Genomic DNA, 11,067 nt, shown 5'->3' on the forward strand with positions numbered 1-11,067 from the left:
TTTTTAACCTTCAACAAACTAACCATACTCATTCTTCAACATAGCTATCCCTGCCAGCTCTGGGTCTATGAGTCGGAAGTAAAATCATTGAGGTACCCGACCCCAATCCCGAGGTACCTTCTGTGTAAGCTGGGGCTTTGCTTTGTTCCCTGATGGGTCCCCAGCAGGTGGGGCACTCCCTGGCCCTTAGTCAGAGGTTCAACAACCAAGAGCTAAAAGCCCACTGGACAGACAGCATAGCTGTTGCCCGTTTCTGTCTGCTTCTGTCTCTCAGGGATCTGACCCCCACATCCAGCTCTCCTGGAGCTGGTCTGCTAGGACTAGCTGCACGACTAGGTAAGGCCACTAAATTGCTCCAGGCTCCCTCTCTTCACTGGCAAAAAAAAAAAAAAAAAAAAAAAAGAAAAGGAAAGAAACCAGGAAGTAAATTTTTTATATTATATACAATCTAATTTTTAAAGTTTTCTACAATTTGGAATGTTTAAAATAATAATATGAGGTTCTGTGATATGTAATCTAGTTCATTGTTTCTCAATCTTTCTGTCACTATCACCTGCCTAAGGTGACAAATATTTTTATTTCTATTCACTAATCCATGGAATTAAATGCTAAAGAATATGATTTTATTAGATACGATTGTGATTTGGAGGAAGGGTCACAAGTCATTGTAATATCAATAATTTTATGCCCCCTAAGAACCAACTCTTACCTTTTTCAGAATAGTCTAATTGTTTCTAATCGTTCATACAAGAAATTTCATAATCACAGTCAGGTTCTGAGCAGAGAATTTTGATAAAATTTTATAATATGATCAAATTAGTTTTCCATTTATTGAGCATTTTCATTCTCAAATCTTAAGAAAGTGGCAAGCACACAAAACATCTTCCTGATATCAAGACCACACTTCTTTTCTTATGGCTGAAATACAATCCTATTTGACATGTCCCTGGACCAAGAGAAGCAACACAGTAAGAACTAGACAGGACCTAGTGTCTTCTAGGGAAATCCAGTTTCCTTATAAAGATGTTCAAGGCACAGCCATTACATTTTAGATCAGTTTTTTGATTCATTAAGCTTCAGTCTCTTCCCCAAGTTCAGTTCAAAGATAGTCCATGAAAGGGTCCAAAAGCCCATTTCTCTGGTAAAATCAGTCCTGGAATAGGAATTAGAATATTAGAGTCAGGTTTTGGGTCTGCGCCTCAGAACTTGGGGTAAAGTACTTAACCACGTTGATCTTCAGTCTTTTCATATGCAACATAAAGCTAGCCACAAGATTGACTTCAAGTTTAGTGTTTGCTGAGCCTATGCCATACAGCTACCAAGAGCACTGACTCTAAGTTCATCAGACATGAATTTGACTTCCAAACATTTAACTTGGCTGCTGGGAGACCCCAGAAACGTTACAAGGCCTCTCTTGGTAGTCATTTCAGGAAATGTAAAATGTTTATTACAATAGTTCTATTTACTTGGTAGCTTTGAAGATCAAATAAGATCACACTGAATAGCTCTTGATATGATTAACTGAGTGAATAGGTACAAGACAACTTATTGTACTAGGAAAGGCCTCAGTGATATCACTTCTTAATTACTACTACAGGATTTATTTTTTCTGCTGTCTGGATCTCTGTCAGCATCCAAACCACAGTGAAACAGTCTTTGCTTGCTCCTCACATTTTTAGGTTTTCATGAAAGCCTCATTTTCAGTACAGTCTCCTTTGCAGAAAATGTGTATATTATTGTCATTGGTGGCTCTAATTCCAACTCCGCCTTCCACATGACCCACCTGGGCAAGGGACCAGAAGGCCTGCAAGTGAGTTTGAGAAATCACATCCACCAAGAGGCAGCAAAGTACAGCACACTGACTCTTTGACAACCTGTACACGCACACGCACCAATAAGAAAGACTCAAAAACTATGAAAGAAGAAGTCCTGAGTGTGGATCTCTCCTCTTATGTCTTTTTTTTTCCTTCTGATTGTATAATTGAATCACAGTGACTCCTTCTCTTAAACTTTCAACAGTTCTATTGAGATATAATTTATCATGAATGAGTTTCATTCTGTGATTGTTCTTGATCACTTTCTTACTATCTCTGTTGGTCTTCCAGTGGTATGGGGCTAGGTTTGTAGGCATCCCCTTCTGAAGGCATCCAATCATGTGTGCGTTTGTGTTTGTGTCTCTGTGTACCAATACTTAAGTCTGTGGGAACCTGTGTCTGTGGCTCCCTTTCCTATGAGGTTTCTGTGTCTGAGTGTGTTTAAGTCTATGAGCCTGTTTTGGGAGGTTCTAGAAATGAATCGGTGTACCTGAAATTGTGTCTGTATCTGTCTGGTGTAGGTTTCTAAACATGTTAGTATTTGTCTTCTGTGCCTGGTCTATGTTTTGTGCTATGTGGGTCTATGTCAGTTCTGCTCACTTGTATACAATTTTTTTGTAATAAAAGGCAAGGTTGAGCAATGTTCTAAATTGTTCAAACAGGAATGATGGAAAGCACAGGCCAATGATTTTAAAGTCTGATTTTTGATACATTGAGGCCCATATCCTACCCCTGGAGTTGATTCTGAAAGGGTGCCGAATGAACAGTGATTGGTCTTAGGTGGCCCTCGTCCTGAGAACTTACAAAGCTCCCCAGGAAATTCTAAAGTGCAACCAGCGTGTGGAGTCTGTACTGGTAAAGTGGCCAAGTCTCCGCCATTCTTCTGAAAACCTGCCACCTGTTTCTTTAAATGTGACATTAATTATATTACAGTGGGGAGGGAGGTTAATCTGAATGCTTTATTGGATGTGAAAAGAATTTTTCTGTGGAGCAGGGAAGTGTCCCAAGAGGTGGGAGCCTGTGAGATAACGGACCCTAAATTAACCTAAGAAAACAGCTGAGGAGGAATCGCCCTCCCAGCCCAGCCCGTCTTCCATTCCAGCAGATCCTTGCCTCCTTTCCCGTGTATATTTGTCTAATTAGGCAAATGTGGCACTGCCTTAATTTCCATATAAATTCTTCAGACCCACTGTGGATATATGACAAGCCCAAAGATAACTTATTAGTGTAATAAACAAGCATTTCCCTTTGCAAAAACTGCATGATTTGCAACATCCCTTCTATACGAGAGTCAGAAAAGAGAAAATGCAGAGTGGTGCAGAGGAGATATAAAAAGGGAGGATCCAAGAAGAAGGAAGGAAAAAAATAAAATCTCAGATACTTAAACCCTGAGAGAGGGATGTCCATGGACTATACAATAACTATGTGAAAACTAGAATAAAAAAAAATAAGCCCATCCTTCAGGTTACAGACCCCAGGTGCAGTAACGATGGGAGGGGTCTTTGCAGTGAGATAATAAGTGCTGACTCTTTCCAAAGCTATCCTCTTTACCCCACCCCCACCTATATCCATGGAGAGCTGTCTCAGGTTCTAAGAATCTGGATTCTAACACTCATAGTAGCAATGAGTTCAGGTGGGTAGGCAACTTTCATTCCTTGAGGACAGAGAAAAGTTAGATTCCCTAATGTCCTCACTATCCACTACTGCAACTAGAAGTTTGCATGACTCACAGTAAGAGCTCAATAAATATTTGTAGAATACATAAATGATAGACCTGGTAGATCTGAATACGTAAACTAGAGGTCTCTCTTGTCAACAGAATGAAAACCAAATAATTAGAAAACTCATTTAGGTCCCTAAACTATTTTTACCAGAAAATAATAATTTTCAAAAAGCATCCCTAAAACCCCCCAAACCTAATGGGGTAGAAGTAGAAGTTGAGAATATGAGCCAATGTTTATTAGCATAATTTAATAATCATGCTTATAGAAGGAAAATAAAGTGACGAAAAGACCTTAGCACCACAATACATACGACAGTTCAATCATATTTTTTTTTATATTTTATTGATTTTATACAGAGAGGAAGGGAGAGAGATAGAGAGTTAGAAACATCGATGAGAGAGAGACATCGATCAGCTGCCTCCTGCACATCTCCCACTGGGGATGTGCCCGCAACCCAGGTACATGCCCTTGACCGGAATCGAACCTGGGACCTTTCAGTCTGCAGGCCGACGCTCTATCCACTGAGCCAAACTGGTTTCGGCAGTTCAATCATATTTTAAACAGTACTTTATGGCTTCTAACTCAGTTAAAAGGGTTTGGATGGATAAAAATAATAGCTAAAATTATTGAATCTCCATTATGTACTAGCACCATGATATACATGCAAGGCCTCATTTCATGTTCAGTAGGTTGGTTTAGGATACCATAACTTTACAGGTAAGAAAAATAAGGCTCATGACTAGTAGGAGGAAAGTCACATGACTAATGGGAGGAAAGCTAGAATTCTAAAGCAGATGAATTGACTATAGAACCCATATGATTAACCACTACACTATTTTATGACTTTTCTTGACCACAGAAGTACCAGGTACCAACCATCCTCACATCCACCAAGGTGTTGATTGCCAAAACAATTACTGAATATGGAGAAAAGCTTGGATTTTAACTACTTCAAATGTATATGATCCATGTTCCTTAAATATTATAAGAAGCATAGACACATCACAAGGTATACACTGTCTCTGTAAGTTTGGGAATATCTTACTATGGAAGGTATGAGACTACTTTTCTTGGCAATTTCTAAGAAGAAAAATGACAGATTGTCCCACAGAATTTTATAGGTATACTTGGGTCCTATTTCTACTTCTGTCATATCATAGCTGAGGTACCTGGAACCCATACACATGGAGAAAATTTTCTCATAACAAAACTAGTCAGTGATATAACTAGGTTAAGGATTCCGTTCTTCCAATTTGCTAGCTACAGATCTTTGGATGATATTAAAGGTTTAATCTTCTTTTTGAAATATTTCAGAAGTTGGAAACAGGTGTGTTGACCTCACTGATCACTGACTAGACAAAAACAGCCCCATGAGGTTTCCATCCAGTGATACAAAATGAATTCTTAATAGAAATACTAAATTTTTTATCAAATGGGAACCAAGAAGGACCTTTCCTCTCCTCCAGTGCTTGGCACCTGTATCATGGGGGAAGTAGAGAGAAGCATTTATGTAATGTTATTCCTTAGGATAAATCCATTTGGATCACCCTCACCATTATTTCTACCTCTGACTTAGAGGGATAGACTCCTGGAGTTTGGGAAGGGCATTTACCCTTATCTAACAACATCAAATCTCTGCATCACAGTCCAGAAAAAAAGTCAAAATAAAAAAAGAAATAAAATGTTTTCCTTCTAGTTGTGATTTCCTGTAACAACTACAATTTTAGGATTTCATGCAACATTATGCACTCTTTTAAATCAGGCCATCGTTAGAAATTAGTAGAGCAATTTGCTAAATTGATCCTACTTTCAATTAGACAGCCACCTTTTATCTGACCATCATGTGGTTATCTCTCACACAACAGTTCCCCCCCCTCCCCAACTTAATACCACTGGCAGCTACTTCACTTTAAAATAGAATGAACTTCAACTTATAGATGAGAAATCTCCTTTGCAAAGAAAAAAAAATCTTAGGATAATTAAGATGAGAGACAGCCAATTCTAGGTTAAAACTTGGCAGTTTCAGAAGCCAATAATCTAGAAGTGGCCATTAGATAAATGATGTCAACAGCTCATTGAAAAATGAGTAGAGTGGAAGTGAGATAACATCAAATGGGGGGGCGGAGCTCCTCAAAAATTATTATTCAGCCAAAACCGGTTTGGCTCAGTGGATAGAGCATCGGCCTGCGGACTATAAGGTCCCAGGTTCGATTCCGGTCAAGGGCATGTACCTTGGTTGCGGGCACATCCCCAGTAGGAGATGTGCAGGAGGCAGCTGATCGATGTTTCTCTCTCATCAATGTTTCTAACTATCTCTCTCCCTTCCTCTCTGTAAAAAATCAATAAAATATATTTTAAAAAATTATTATTCAAAGTTAGCACTTTGGGATATAGCTCATTTCTATGTAATCTTTTATCCCCACTACACTGTCAAGATTCAGAGACTTTAAGGTCTTTTATTCCAAATGTTACTCTTTAATTATCTTGAACACTTTCCTACCAAGTAGTTGCTCAACTCATGTTTAAATAGTTTATGGGATGTTAAATGTATGGCTGTGCTTGCCAATTTAGCCCTTCTTTAAGTGGTCTCAGGATGCTTCTTCATAATCAAAATCTAAGTGGGATTCTCAAGCATTTAAACAAACAGGAGACATTGTCATTTTCACTAGTAATCATGGATTTGCAAATTAAAACAGCAAGATGTTATTTTATAACAAGTAAATTGGCAAGATAAATTTCTCAGTGATGACACGCCAGGCAGACACACAACTTTTCTTGATTGGATTGGAGAGCTGGGATGGCAAAGCAACTAACCAGTGGGAAAACAAACAAACAAAAAAACAAACAAAAATACACACACATAGATAAATTGAATACTGGTAATAAGAATCTGGCTGGAAAATTGGTGGAAGAGCAGTGTGATGGGTGAGAAAGTTTAAAGCTCCTGGGAATGACTAAAATTAGAGGAGTCAGAACCCCCTAGGTTTTCAGTAGAAATCCAAACAGTGTGCTTGTACAAAGATTATAGATTTTAAGACTCTATCTCTTCTACTGAACAAATGTCCTTATCTGAGTTAGAAGATGTAGTGTGTTGAATGGCACCTTATCCCCTCTCCAGGTACAAATATGTGTTTATGCCCTAATCCCTGAACCCTGTGAATATTACCTTATATGGCAAACTATGTGATTAAATTAAAGATGTTGGGAGGTGGTGCTTATATTATGTAGGTGGACCCTAGATACAAATATTCTTATAACATAGACACACAGAAGAGAATAACATACAGAGAATAGGTTGATGTGAAGACACAGGTAGACATGTTGCTACAAGGCTAGAAATGCCAGGATAGCCACAGAAATTGGAAAGGGAAAGGAATGGATTCTTCCAGAGAGACCCTGGCAGGAACATGGTCCTGCTGGATTTATGAAATAAATATGAATGGATACTGACCAACACAGATATATAATTACTTACACTTATTTCTGAGTCATATTTATATAAATCCATCCATGTTCCACAAAAGCACTAAAATAACCAGAACTCTTTACCATGCCTGATAACCTTCTCCCTATAATTATTAAGCCCAAACCCACTGGCTATAAGGAAGAGTCAGTCTTAAAATCTAGCATGTCTTAAAATCTATTTTACCATGAATTATGACTGAAAAAAAGAAATGTGAAATGTATCTGAGTTTTAGAGTTCAAAGTCTATATTAAAACACACACACACACACACACACACACGCACATGCACACAAATGCTATTCTTGCTTTTCCTCTTATATAATAAGGTGTCACCCTCAACCTCACCTTGGATGCTCTAAGCTAAGTATAGAGAACACACAGGTATGAAACATCGGTGCCTAGGAGACATCAGTGGACACAGTCAGAAAAGGAAATCCTGCAGAGAATTTAATGCAATTCTTCTTTTGAAACTGGCCAACTTTCTTGCCCAATTCGGTCTCCACACAAATCCGGTGGATACTTCTAATCTTATATTATCAAATGCAGCCTTGGAGTCTCAATATTTTCTTGGAACCCATATTCCAGGTCTTCTATATTCATATTTTCCACAAAGCCTCCCTGGCCTTCCCAGTCCTCGCTTCCAGGAAGATAAGGGACTTACACAAGGATGCCCTAACATCAAGTAGTAGGGCCCAAAGTTGAACAAAGTTCTCTCTGACTGTGTGACTCCAACATCCACCGATGCCCCTAATTTCCTCAAACAGGAATAATGCTCTGACTCTCCCCTCAGAGGAGGTGGAGTTGTGAATCCTAATCCAAATGATCTAGATGCAGAGGCCAGACCCTTCATGACTTCATTTCCAGAGCCACAGAGAGCATGCTGGGATTGGTGGTCAGACTCTGGTTAGTAAAATCCACCTACTGATCCATAGTCCCCACTTGTTGGCACAGGTTCACCTAAATGTTGTTTATGCAAAGGCAGGAATAATGGGAAGATTTGAAAAATAAAAATAAGCTGGATACCACACAGTAACGTCTCTATAGATGGTCAGCTAGTTGTTTTATTGGCAGCTTCAAACCAACATTCTGGATATGTCCCAAGCAAGCGATTAGGTTAATAATAGATTCAGGACCAATCGGTTTTATGAGGTGGCTTATACATTGACTTGGCTGTGGCATGTTTGTGTGAAACACAAAAAAGCACCACGAGAAAAGCTTTATTTATTTCTGGCAAATGTTAGCTTTTTAACAAGTGCCAGCTATTTTTGTAGAAGTCACAAGATGCTAGAATATCCTTCTTAAGAAAAATTCCAATTCCTTTCCTGTTTAGAGGGACTAACTTTCTCCCTTGGACCAAACCCAGGATCAAAACTCTTTTTAAATCATAATCTACACACATTATTTTCATCTGTGTGGACATTCTAGGGTTGTTTGCTATTATATTTTTCAAATTAAAAAAAACAACTAAATTGAGGATTTCAACAATTTACTTAGCAATATCACTTGGAATTTGGTAATGTCACTACCATCGGATTTAGCTGTCTTGTGGGAAAATGACTTAGCAGAAAATTCACATAATACTATTTACATAATCCCCATCAGTCCTCCAGCACCACCTCCACTAATCCTTACCATAACCATCAATGTGTCTATTAATTAACCTTTAGAATAATTAGTGTCCCAAGATATCTTTAAAAAAAATGTGTGGATCAAACCAATTTCCCCAGTGTAAACTGTAGCGCAGTATTCCAATTGTACTGTTTCCTTCCTACTTTTCTCCTGCCCTTGCTTACTATAGTCCAATTCACAGGTTCTCTTCCATTGTCTAAGAGGAATCCCTTCTTTCTCTAGACTCCCATCATCCTTTTTTTTTTTTCCTGCTCTATGGCACTTATAATCTGCTTTGCTTTAGAGATACGTAACTCTAACAGACTCTAAATTCCATGAACACAGACTGGAATGTATTCATCTCTGTGGCCTGCACCATGTCTAAAAAGAGCCTAATTAGGTGAAAATATAAGTCATTCAATATATTCTTACAAAAGGAGAGTATGTTCAAACTCAGTACTGGAATAGCCAGCATCCTTTAGGTGATCAAACAAAACCTAAACAGAGGCAGAGCTGCCTCAAGCTGATTGTCAAACTGCAGCAGGAAGGCCAGGAAGGGTTGGAGGGCAGGAGGGAGGGGGGTAAGAGATCAACCGAAGGACTTGTATGCATGCATATAAGCATAACCAATGGACATAAGACACTAGGGGGTAGGGGAGGTCAGGGGATTGTCAAAAGCGGGGGGGGGGGCAGGGGAAGGACACATATGTAATACCTTTTGTAATACTTTAAGCAATAAAACAATAAAATAATAAAAAACCCCAAAACCTAAACAGTCTGAATCATTAAATAGATAGGAAAATAAAAGCAACACTCCTTTATTAAAACAATATATATTTTTATTGATTTCAGAGAGGAAGGGAGAGGGAGAGAGAGATAAAAATATTAATAATGAGAGAGAGAATCATTGATAGGCTGCCTCCGGCACACCCCCCACCCCTGCCCCTCTGGGGATTGAGCCCTGCATCCCAGACATATGCCCTGATTGGGAATCAAACCATAACTTTATGGTTCATAGGTGGATGCTCAACCACTTGAGCCACAGCAGCCGGGCAAAGCAACATTGTTTTGACCTTGCCTTAAAGGAGGGAAGAGGTTACCAACCTTCATGCATAAACAAACTTAATAGAGCAATTCTGCTAATAACATTTTAAAGGGGCACTGTATCTAAAAGTCATAAAAGAATAAATTACTAGGTTGAAATTTCCTTAAGTTTATTTAAGCCTTTTTTCATAAGTATTAAATCCACAATGCTTGGTTCAACTTGTAGAATCTAATTTAAGATGACACCTGATGCAGCCTGAAATGTGTTATATTTGCATCAATATTTCAAGGTATCCTGTAAAAACTACTGTAACTTCCAGGCACTCTACCTCTGCCAGATAAAGATATCTGGGCATCAGCCAATGTACCTCAAATATCCAGCATCACTCAACTCTCAACAAACAAGACTTAAAGAGAATGAAAACAGAAAGGCCTTCTCATTAGCTCTTCAAACGACCCAATTGCAGGTCCATTGCATATGCCTGTGCAAGTCACGTGTTGCAGAATAATCACACACTAAGGGTACCAGCAAATCCCCAACATCCGGTTGTTGTGTATTTATTAAGGAAAACATTCACATAGCCAGCAGTAAGATGTCTGTTTTCTCTAACAAATCCGTTTATTATTACCATAGTCTGTCAAAGAGAAGTAAATTATCTTGAGGAAAACATGAGCTTTATTATATTTTTTTAATACACGAGGGCAGCATAAGGATTAGAGCCAATCCATGTACTGTTTCAACTAAGATTCCGCTTTGGCACTGTCGTGTGCCTACTCTGTTTACAGCCTTAAAAATCTTTAAAAGCCTTTGCATAGAAATTGGCTTCAGCAAGCTGAAACTTTTTACAAATATGAGAACCTCAAAATGTGCGGTCTAATTGTTTAAAAGCTGAGTAATACTCACAATTACCACACAGAAATATGATGGATACATCTTATCAAAGCAACCTATTTTGGATATTATTTTTTGTAAGTGGGGAAGTTTTACTGTTTGAGCTTATTCAGATTTATAGCAAATTTTACAAAATGAAAGAGTAAGAGAAGGATCAATAATTATGTAGAATGAAGTCCCTAAATGGGAGTTTCCAGGTCAGTTAGATATAGGTTTTGGGCAACCATTTTGTTTTTGATTTTTTAAACAGCCTTTCTGAGTCCTGCCTCTGTTGTATCTGCTTCTACACTACCTTATGATCATGTTTGGATAAATGGCCCCATACTTAACAGTCAACGTTAATTTTTAAGCCCACCTCACTCTCAAAAGAATATGTAGGGGTGCAAAATTCATGATAGAATTGTATTCAATCTGGTATGAAGGTACAGTGTGTACTAATATGCATATAATAAAGGTGATGTGTTGGCAGATTCCTTGCAAGGCCGGGAGAAAGCAGGGCTCTGCTCCCAGTCATGGTTGC

Source organism: Myotis davidii, unplaced genomic scaffold (genome assembly GCF_000327345.1).
Source record: "Myotis davidii unplaced genomic scaffold, ASM32734v1 scaffold107, whole genome shotgun sequence".
In the NCBI taxonomy this organism is placed as follows: domain Eukaryota; kingdom Metazoa; phylum Chordata; class Mammalia; order Chiroptera; family Vespertilionidae; genus Myotis; species Myotis davidii.